We start from the raw sequence: 11,876 nt of genomic DNA, 5'->3' as shown, positions 1-11,876 counted from the left end.
GGGGGGGGGGGGGGATAGGAGCGGAGAAGAACGCAACTTCAGATAGAGAGTATGAGAAGCAGGAAGAAAGTAAGAAAAAGTAGAGACGAGGGCAGAGAAAAGAGGAATCACTCTCGAAGGCGGTCGTAGGGAACGAGGATAAAAAAAAAAGGAAGTGATGGGAAGGAAAGAGACAAGAGGAAAGAGAAAGGGAAGCGAAAGAAGCGAGGCATCTAATGGATGTGAATATATCGTCGTAATAAATTTCGCAAAAAGCGAAGGAGAGTGCCGGAGGGCTGCTGGCTGCTTCTCTCGGTCCAGTGGTCGCCGCTGGCAAGACTTATTTCTCGAGCGAAGGAACGCGAACGCGGTATAGAGAAAAGCCAAGGAAAGCCTCCCCGTGCGCGACTACGTCGAGGCGTCACGTTTCCGGTACGTGATGGCGGCCATGTTTGTCAGGCTCGACCAATCCCGAGGAGTCTCCCTGCTGGGCTAAAACTACCCTCCGACCGTAGCGGCCCCCACCCTATGACATTCCTAGCTGGATCAATAACGAAAGCCACCCCCCTGGAACTGGGCTTCGACTTCTCCCTTGCACAGTCTGCGTATGAGGAAGGTAGGCAAACCCTATTCCCCGTGCTGCTTTTACTTCGTTCCTGCAGCACTGTACCCGGCACCCTCGAACCTTCAGGTTGGTGTATGAGTAAAAATCGAACTCTCGTAATTATAACAGCTATGCTGTCATTTACCTGCACGTTAACGAAGATCCTACAAAATTTTTCTATGTTACCTCGTTCGTTAGGGTTCGTACGATTGGTATAGACCCGTTAGCGTAGCTATGCTATTAGCGTCACGAACTGTTCATGTTTATGGGAGAGAAGGTAAACGACATACGGTTTATTCTTCGGACACGTTTGGAGATCTCGCGTAGACTCTCCAGTGAGAAGGATTGATTTATTGATCGAGATTCTTGTAGCCTTCGTAGAAAGTGTCGAAATCCCAAGTGACCAAGGATGACATGCGAAAACAGTAGTCTACGTGTCTGTTCAGTGCTAACGAATGCCCGGGAGTTTTCTATTTGATTCCGAGGCCGTCAATGTTACTAGGATATACTCGAAACAACCCGAAGGTAGCCCAGAGGCGTCGGAAAGTCTCGAAGGAACGTTTCGTCTCAGTAAGACCTGGAATACCCCTAACGACGTTAAGAATTAGAATTTCAAAGTAGTTCGGCACCCTACGTCCAATTTTTCAACATTTCGCCCCTCGAATCGAAAAGTCGCATTAGGCGTCACGGTCGTAGAGCCAGAGGCCTTCATCTCGGCCCTGTAACGACACGGGAAAACAATGCCGCTCTGCGGGTTTTAAAAAATGCAAATTGCAAATACACACCGGGCGAGAACGTGTAGAAACGACGCCCACGAGGATTCGAAAAAACCAATAGCGCGGCCATAGAGAGACGTCGAAGATCTTCTCGCATGCGACCCTTTCGCCCGAAGGCATTTCCTCCCGACCCCCGTCACGTCATTCGAACATGGCCGCCGCGAGGTACGCGCTCCGGTTCCGTAATGTAGCGGATGAAACCGGGCGGCAGCAGCAGCAGCCATAGATATAGCAGGGCGAGGGTGGATTGGTTTTCCAGGATGCGAGAGAGGAGGGATACGGTGGAGTTGGGAAGGGGCTAAAAAGAGGGATGGGCTCCGAGCGTAAATCCTGAAGGGTGTATTCCGCGATCCTCGAAGGGGGTAGAGAACTGTTTTAAATTTAAACGTAATGCGTAATGAAAAGTTTCCTCATTAAGGCGCCTGCGGCTTGGACTACCTGCCTGAACTCTCCTAGGAGACGAAGCTCGAGGTGTGGATCTACAAAGCAAATTTCATATTTCGGAAAATTCTCAAGTAAACATTTGTTTCGAACGTCAGCAACCCCCTCGTCGGTTATCAAACGAGACCGAAATTCCCACGTGCACGATTACCCTGATAACAGTAACACCCACGACCAGGGCAAGCGAAGACCATCACGAGGGCGTTACGTGCAGAAGTCTCAAGGTAGAGAAAAAAAAAGAGGCACGAGAAAGGAGGAAAAGGAAGAAGGCAACTAACAGCGAGCGGCTGCTGCATATAGGAACCGCTCTTTGATTATCCGCTCCTTCGTATAATAACAAGTTCATAAAGATGTTGATGCGCATGCGCTCGGTTACGGACTGGCAGCCAAAGGCCCTACGAGCACTCGCACACATTTGAATAATATTCCCATTTACATACTTATGGGATACAGCACACAGCCGCGTATCCAGCCCGCCTCGTCCTCCATCGGTATTTTCATTCTCATGGGCATGGAGCGATGGCCAGGCCGTGCGAGCCGGTTGCTCGGTTGGTAGGTAGGTAGGCTCCAAAGGTTAGACCGAAGACGTCTTATTTGAAACAATGTTTCTTCCTCGCCTCGCAGACCGCCCGTAAATCCTCATTCCGAATCCCGAGACTCATATAAAATCCCTCCTCTACCCCCTGCCATAGGGATACACCCCTCTCCGCCATACGAGTCAGACCATCCTTCACGGTCCTGCGACCCTCTTCTTCGACCGTCATGCATTCTAACCCCCCTTTGATATATCACCGCAGCAACCAACCATCCTTTCTCTGGACCCGTCCTCCGCCACTACCCTTTACCATGGCCCGATCGTACGGATGTTGAAATTGGGGGTGATGCAGAATCCACCCCCTATACTTGACAGTACTCAATGGCCACCAAGAGTGTTGTTATATCTGCATAGAATTCTTTAGGTTTAGGTCTATGAAGTCATCGTCGTATTACCGTGCAAGTCCAGAGGGGGCTGCTGGTTATCAGGGTCTAGTATGAATATCGTTGAGGGCGAACGTTTCTGATATCTCTATTGTTCGCGGAGATACGGCGCTTTTGCCGTGAGCCGCGAGGTAGCGCTGCTTAAGGAAGACAACGACAATGGGATCCTACAGGTAGTAGGAGCGTAACGGAACAAAAACATGGGGCCGCTTTATGTCATGATCTCGTAAGGTAATAAATCAGAAACCGAGGCACCGCGACACGCGAGTCGTAATATTTAAGTTAATGGCTCCGTATAATAAAGTTAATGGCTTTATGATAGCCATTCGAGGGACAAGCTGACTGAGCGACTGGTGCACTTCTCCTGCTCATACGGCATTTCTATATACTCAATGAATACACTTTAGCCACTTTCCTCGATACATTCTCTCTCTCTGGCACTGCTGTTGGTGCGAGTTAAAGAAAATTGTGGAATTCGCGGCACAAAGCCAATTTTGCCGCTGGGAATAACACGAAGGATCTTCTTTGGTTTCGTGATCAGGCACGGAAATTAAATTTTCTTTCGTAACGAGCCTATTGTCGATAACGATTTTCGAGCATTCAAGTGGCATCATCTACGAGTCGTGTTTCTAGTTCACGCGAACTTTGATAAACTGCCATTGCATCGTATTGCGTGTACTACAGCGGAGCGATTAAATCGAGCGGCCACGCTTAATTAACCTCTAAGCAAATTGACCGTATGCACAGTACGCGCGCTTAAACACTCGTCGCGTTTTACTTGGGGGAAATTGACGTTTGATTGCCATTAGGTAATCAAACGTGAGATTTCAATTGTGACAGCTATCCATACAGCGGAATTAACTGTGCTGAGATTGATGTGTATGTCAAAAAGAAATCATAATAATGACACAGCGTATAAAATCGTACGGGGATGAGTGAGGAATAAACGTGACTTCGGATTTTCCAAGTAGAGAATATTTTAATTAAAAAATATATATATATATATATATATATCGCAAGAGTTCTTCGGTCACGTCGATTTTTCGCATTACTGCTAATAAAAGAAGTTTGGCTATTGGGTCAGTTAATTGAATCGAATGGAGCAACGTGGAGAACGTAGGAAGGGATATGGCCAGCCATAAATAAGTTACTACGACTTGTGACAGTATTTACCAAATTGGTCCGATAATGTTCGCCACGGCGAGAATCTAATGATAGAAAAATATTTGTAGCAAACTATATATATATATTTTTCTGGTTTATTACTTAGTCCGTGCGTGAGACCGAACGCCGCTCCGTCGGGATTTCACTGCGGTGCGATTTTCATTTCGGCTGTCGATTTTGGCGCGAAAATAGATTCAAAATTAGATAAAGTTTCGTTAAGCGTAAACTACCCGTGTCTAAATAATTTATCGTCCGTTGTGAATTACGATCACGCGCCAACCTATCGGTTAGACAAGCGATTCTCCATTTTGAAATAATTAAAGGGTCCTTTTGGTTTACCGAACATTTTTTTTTCTTGCTGCATCTGTCAGCCGAGAATCGTCCGTTTACTGTTCGACTTGCGGTACCCTGTATACGATTCTTTTAGCAAGCTCCCTTCGAGCATAAGCTGCCTAATCTTTTGCTTTCTTTTTTTTTTTTGCAAAACCGCGCAAATTGCCTCGAGGAACGTTACAAGGAAAGTGGAGAAAAACACTGTCATAAGAGACAACTAAATGGATAATAAAATTGTAAACGGTGAAACGGTAAGTGAAATGTGTATCTCGGAAAATCGTAAAGAAACTTTACAGCCAGATGCATTCCCAAGATAAATTTCGATAAGGCGCGCCGCGAAGAATTTATTTCGCGAGGTGAGGATGCTGCGTACCGTGAAAGCAAGTAAAAAAAAAAACATTCATTCAACAAACATTATCGCAGGTAAAATCCATATTTACCTTAAACGACAAAATTTATCCAAAAAAAAAATCCATCCAACTTCCTTACTCAAGACTGTCATGAACTTATCGTTTTCCTTATTTCCCACGTAAGCAGCCACAGTAGCCCTGAATAGAGAAATTGAACAAAGAAACAAAGTGACAGCAAACACACCATCGAGGCTCAAGCTGTCATAGCAATCGCAGTGATGCAGCAACCCTGACTAAAAACGTATGCAATGAGCACGAGCGAAGGTACCCCAGCATTGGCACGAAGCAAAACTAGGTGTTCCTATAGTAATACAGGTACGCGTATCGCGAGTGCAGAGGTGTGAAGTTGAGCGAATTAGCCCCAAGTCGAAAGAAAAGTAAGATCACGTGACCCCCCACGTGCTTACGTGAAAGTGACAGTGCGTGCGCCAATGAGCGACTCATCATTGCGTTACGTTTAAGCGAACCGCCGGTCACAGACGCTTTAACGCGCGTCTAATAAACGTGAAATATTGCGACAATAAAAGAATCGTCGCGTTACGTCAGGATAGCCCACTAACGTGTCTAACGTGTAAGTGGCGAAGCCACCCCCGTGCGCCGGCTAACCTATCCCATTTAGGTAATTTATCAAGTTCGTCGAATGTAGCCGATTACCAGCCGCAGCCCTCCTGCCGATTTTACTTCGAGCGAGCGCCAAACTTTTTTCCCTCCATTGCAGGAAGTCACGCCATTCCGTAAGATCTTGACGATTGATCTCATTAGACTTCGTTAGCGAGGACGCTTAATGCTCCATTAACGAGCAGCGTCGCCAAACGAGTACCTAACCCCTTATAGCAGTTACAGACTATAGGCGATTGCTTGCTCCGGATATAAGTCCACTCTTCCGTACTGGACCTGGTGCGAATGGGGGGTTGTAAAAAAAATACGTGGCAGTAATACTTTTGGAGATAACATTTTAAAGTGTTTCTTTTTGCAACTGTGGGAACGTTATGGAAAGAAAAAATTATTGAAAATATTCATCGTCGGATTGGACTCTCACGGGAGTTGGATACTTGAACTGATCATCATTTTCATTTCCATTATCACCGTGTTCCTCTTTTTGCTCGATTTGAGGTAATTCCGACTGTTTAGAGTATTGCAATTTATCGTTTGATTTGTCTAACGAGTATCAGTCGTATGAAGATCCTCGTATCCCATTCGTATCAGTAATAAGACGTACGAAATTCCAGAGCCTAACGAGCTCCCAGGTACTTTACGGGTCCGTGGGATAAAAGTGTTCGATTCTCGTTACAAATAGTCGTTAGCACGAGCGACGTTAGCTTTTTGCGATTAAACGATAAATATCTTCGCTTACCTCTGACAGGCCGCAGGCTGGGTGGTGGTGAGCCAGGGGCGAGGACTCCTCGTCGCCGCATGGGGAATCCTGAAAAAAGAACGAGGTGCAGATAGCGTCAATAAATTTGCTGTTAGGATGTTCAGAAATAACGTGTGTTAACGTCGGTCTCGGTCAAAGACAGTAAAACCGAGGCTCCCACGAAATGCGCGACCAAGAAAAGAGAGGTTCCCATTGCGCTCACCGAGCGCTCGGGTAGACCAAGTCCAACGTTAACTTATCGTTAGAGCGTTGCTTAACGCGCGACAATACTCTGCTATATTTAACGCACAAACATCAGCCCCTTTACCAAAGTGTTGTTGGGTCCCTGAGACTTGAAAACAAAGCAACCCCACAAATAATTTAAGGCTACCCGCGTACTTTAAAGTCAATTCGAACAAATGAAAGCGGATCCACGTAGCGTAGTGTTAAGCATCGTTGGTTGAAATATGGAAAATGTATTTTCGGTCTTTGCGCAAGTATGAATCCCATTGGCGCTGCTGAGTGGCCTGGTTGGCGTGGTTAACGCGATTTCGAAAATACAACGGTAAAACGGGTATTGCCGTAATTAAAAATTTTATTATTATTCTCGTGAATCATATTGAAATTTCGCGAAAAACTCTCAACGCGAAATTTGCAAACTTTGCGTATTCCGTAAGAGATTATTTGAGCTTTATTTTTCTTCAACTTGTTAAGGCATCATTGTGATTTCTTGTATTTTCAAATTTAGGAAACGATCGCTGGAAATCTACTGTATTACCTGTATGTAGTGGGCTCTGCCACACTTAATAAAGCATCACTCCTATTACCGGGTAAAAACAACTGTCACGGATACAGTTACATGGTGTAGTGACGCTTGAAAATTTCGTCGAATCCATCCGATTTTAATCACAATCGTAAATGCCAAATAAATAGCGGATGCATCCTGCTTGCCGGAGTCACCGGCAATGCGTCGCTTCCTCTATGATCCTGCATATTCATATTTGGCTAAGCGCGTTTATTAGCGACACAATAACCCAACTCGATGGGCAACACATCGTAAAACGCGCTTCGCTAACCATGTGCTTTTATGCGACGCCGTGCGACGCCGTGAGTCGTGCAACGTGGATATAGGAATCGCGCGTGCAATATCTGTGGAGTGGAGTGCAACAAACGCGCATATTCTTCGACACTTGCCGTATGATCGACAAGCGACGGACGCTGTATTCCAAATTTTTCTTATCAAAATAATCCTCCTTGTCGTTAAATACGTACGGCTAGAAAAATCAGAACTATGATTCGTTGGAAAAATATTCTTTACGGGCGATACTCTTCACACGACAGGTACATTTGATATGAATTAAAAGCAAGATTGCCGTTAAAATATTGTTAGGAAATTTTGAATATCTAAGTAAATCTCGTATCCAACTATGCGGTCGATGGATTTATGAAATTTGAATTTCAGATGGAAACGAATGAAATATATATGTTGTTATACGTACGGAGGTTTCGTTCAAGGATTATTTTCTAATGTATTCATTGCGTCTAGTCGTTGAATTGTAACGTGATACTTCCGTCTATATAATTAAATTTATAACGAGGAATTTGTTAACTTCAAATTTTTTCGATAATTCAACACTGGGATTCATATTTTTTGGGAAAAAAAGGATTTTTGTTACTAACTACTTGCTATGTTTTGATTTTAATGCGTCAAACACGTTAAGTTGGGATAGAAATCAAATTATTTTGATACGTACGTATATCAGATATCGAAAAAAATTCGTTGTAAGTTTTACCTTCGACAGGGAAGACGTCCATTTTGAGACTCGCACGCCTTTCGCCATCACTGTTCACAGAGCCCGACGGGCTGCGTTCTTCGGCGCTACTTCTGCTTTTAATATATTCAGTTGAAACTTTACATTACGAAATTTCTAATCGTAAGAAATCGAGGAATCGGTCAGCCTTCTCGGCTGTCGCGACGAAGACTAAAGCTGTTTCGGACAGAAGGAACGCCGAAAGAAAGAAGAAAAAAGACACAGAGCACCATAACGATACGACCTTCGTTCACCATTAGTCTCGGCTAATGCCCGGCAGAGAAAAAAATTGGAGTATTGACGGAAGGAAACCCTTTGCGGCAAAAAGTGCAATTTTCAGGGATTCTACGACTTGGCTGACCTTCTCCGAGGGATCAGGAAAAACTGGACACTTCAGATGGCCTTACGGTGGAAGTAGCTTGACCGAGGTCGTGTACAAGAATTTAGTGAAAATATTCGTTTGAAGCATCACGTCATTGATGACGTCATGATTACGTAATGATAATTTAGAATGACTATGATATTTATAACTTTTTATCATTAAACCAATCCGTGCAAATGTTTATTTATTTTAAGTGACAAAAATTTCGATACGATATATATGTCAAGTTGTTGATCAAGTTAATAATAATATTTGTAAACAAAAATAAAAAATTGATATTGATTAGATAACAATGTATTGTTGGGTGAACGGCATCTTACGACACCATGATGTTCTCCGACGGACGGAAACCAAGAGATGAATCTTTAGTGTAACTCGACCCTGGTAAAGTATATCATGTTAAAAAAAAAATTTCAATATTTTCGACTTGATAAAAAACTTGTGTATCTTTGTAAAATTATATATTTCTCAATCAGAATCTGTTCGTAAACTACAAACCAACAACATTGTTCGAGCTCGTGACCAGATAAGCGATCCGACGGAAGAAAATGGACAGCAAATAAGCAATAATAAAACATTCAAGTTTAAATAAATATTTTATAATTGATTTGAACGTGAGTTTTGAAAAGTTTTTGAAAAATTTCCTTAAAACTTATGTAATATCTCATGAAGCGTAATTCGAAAAATTTTAATCCTGCCCGCTTGAAACCCGGCAGCCATATCTAAAGTTCCATAAAACACAAACCGATGAATTTTGAGCATCGACTCCGAAATTTTGATTTAAAAATTTTTTTAAACTCCATGACTATACAGCGCCTTTCATAGCGCGTCTCGAGGCGTGAATTTTCATTTCGAGAAATTCGTTGTCAGATAGACAAGTATCCAGGGCTTCGGAGAGTAATTCGCTGATATCACAGGGCCGTGACTTTGATGGGAGCCCCGTCGCTTGATAAGGGTTGTTTCCGAACCGCCATACGCCCGCCACAAGCCAGTCTAACCACCAGTCCGTCATCTCCTTTCTCCCTCATCCAGAAAAGCAATCATCCTTCCGCGTGACGTCATAAATCGAAAGCCATAACGTCGCCGCGACGCTAGGTGGCGCCCGGCATCCCTTCGTTCGCTACACCCTCGCCGTCGAAATTCGCTACAACCCTAACGACCGCGTTACAACCCTCGCCAGGAAGGAATTTCGCCTCGTGCAATTTAGCACCGTTTAAAAAACGCTAACTAACCCCTTTCCCTTAAAACAAAATTGTAATTACACATGCAGAAACTCCCTCGCGCAATACCAAAAAGTGTATTACGAGAAAATCAACGAAAAGTGAAAATTTTAATTTCCAGACAAAAAAAAATCGCAACAAAACGGTACCTAGCGAATGACAAATTTTCAATCAATAATAGAGCTCCGCGATCGCTCAGAGGAGATAAAGGCAGAGCACGGGTAAACTCCAGAGAACGAGGTAGCCCAGATCGAAAACAACCCTCCTATCTCGCCCTAAGTCTTTGGCTGGGAGTGGAAAAAGTAATCGGTAGTATGCGAAGCATGCCTGTAGCCTTAACGCGTGCATTCTCAGTTGGTAATATACGAGCAGCGTACGTTGATGGAATATTCGAAAAATGCAAGCTCGGTTGACGATAAAGGTATAAAAACATCTAAGGACACCGTGTGTGGTCATATTTTCCAGAGCGCCCATATGCGCCTTCTGTGTCAACGTGCATGGGTTACTATGTATGAACTATGCACGTATAAAATAAGATATAACGTATATAATATTCATAGGTTAAAAATATTACAAATTCTTCTTAAAAAAAAAAAAAAAAAAAAAAAAAAAAAAAAAAAAAAAAAAAAAAAAAAAAAAAAAAAAAAAAAAAGGAACTACACATTAACATCCTTTCTAAGACCTTATCCCTGGACCCATTTTCTTCACTGATTACAGGACTTACGGAACACGTGAAATCGCACATGGAACTGTAACTGGATAACGAGTCAGTGTAAAATAAAGCGTAATAAAGATTCACAGGAGAAGCGAAGAATTAGCTCGCTTGAAAACAGTAACATCGTTACCAGATCCATTTTCCGTCCAGTTAACGTTGGAGCCCTGAGGTCTGTGGAAAAGGTCGATAATACCCGTCGGTATGAGGCCTGCTGAATGCGTGGCTCGTTAGCAAGATAATTATTGCGAATTACGTAACCAAATAGTATGTACAGCACGTGCCGTTACATAATAGTCAGGATATTATTGGACATGATAAATTAAACCAAAGGAAACCACGACCTACGACAGCAGCTTACGAAATACCGATTAATTTTCGTTATTTATCGTATTATGTAATTACATGATTAATTAATATTCATTAACGGTATAACGGTCATTACCGCCGTTATAAATCATCAGGGCAGCCTGTAAACGTAACCGCGAAACAGTCGTACACATAAAATACTTTTGTATTATCCATTCTCCCACCTAGTTTCATTGAGACTTGCCGATTAAAATTATCGCGGATTATCGCGTCAAAATTTTAAATCACCTAAAATCATCGACTCTCAGATTCATCGTCGCTCGTGAATCAGCAAATCCACAAACGTTATTGTAATAAAAAAAATTTATATTCCGACACCCTATATTCAAAATGTCTCCTGATGCATCATCCCGTCAAAGCCCCGTTATCCTGCTTTCGATCCGAATAAATGCAAAGACCGAATAAGCAGTAGTTTCCATCCAGGGTGCAAGAAAAAAATGCATCCCCATAAAATTTCATCTCTATGTAATATTCACGTGGTCCTCGCTCCGGAGTATACGCTCCTGAACGTATCCTATCTCTCATAGAGATATTAGCATACATACCCCTCGTATCTTATATCTATGTATATCGTGATAAGTGCTCTAAGGGCTCCCGTCGTGTACATTCCCATCTGAGAAGTGCCACTCGAAGGACGCCGTTCGGGACAGCAAGAAAGACTAAGGATGCAGATAATCTGAGTATTTACCGTCGAGCTTTAAGAGAGAACGAGGAGATTTGAGTTACGTCCTCCGGCTTGGCACATTCCAACGTACGTACATAGGCCGGTACCATAAGACGCGTCAACCTACGTGTCCTTAGTGATTTTCAGGGACTCGTTATCCTTGTATTCGAAGAAGAAAAAAAAGAACTGTCTCCCCAACGGAACCGGAAACGTCAGACATTATATATGCCCAGTGACTGGCAGGGCTACCACCCTAAGCACGAAATGTCAAGTAACCAGTGACGTACGTACGCGTAGGGAACACGTGAATACAATTATTTTTTCGTTCGAGATTCGAAAACCACCCCTGCCTTCTGTAACCCCCTACGAAGACGATATAGGGTTTAAGCGTTCCTTACTCTCATATATAATGCTTCTGGGGTAACCTTAACCACCACCCAGCACTTCGCTTCCAGCATCCCTTTATACACGGAGACTTCGTCCTACCTAAGCCCGCCGTTCCCCAACGCCGCATAGGGAGCTCCTCGAGCCTGGAGATCTGTTGCGAAGGAATGAAGACGAGGTTCTGGATGCGGTGAGAAGAGAAGACGAAGGAAGGACGAAGAGGGGGTTATGGAGAGGTGGTATAGAAAGAGACGAAAGAGCAGAGTTCCGGTGGGAGGAGTACGTCGGTGGGGTG

At 43.5% G+C, this 11,876-nt stretch overlaps 1 protein-coding gene across 1 annotated transcript in view; it reads right to left on the bottom strand.

The window, feature by feature from the left end:
- Window positions 1-11,876, bottom strand: part of LOC107270231 (homeobox protein abdominal-B) — a 67,565-nt gene that overhangs the window by 45,585 nt on the left and 10,104 nt on the right. The window contains exon 2 of the mRNA XM_015745062.2: window positions 6,040-6,108. The gene's annotated coding sequence lies outside the window, so the exon portion shown is untranslated. The remainder of the gene's footprint in view (window positions 1-6,039; window positions 6,109-11,876) is intronic.

This window comes from Cephus cinctus, unplaced genomic scaffold, assembly GCF_000341935.2.
Source record: "Cephus cinctus unplaced genomic scaffold, Ccin1 Ccin1_scaffold0709, whole genome shotgun sequence".
Classification (NCBI taxonomy): domain Eukaryota; kingdom Metazoa; phylum Arthropoda; class Insecta; order Hymenoptera; family Cephidae; genus Cephus; species Cephus cinctus.
Note: the sequence above shows the minus strand (reverse complement) of the source record. Positions and strands in the feature narration are given on the sequence as shown.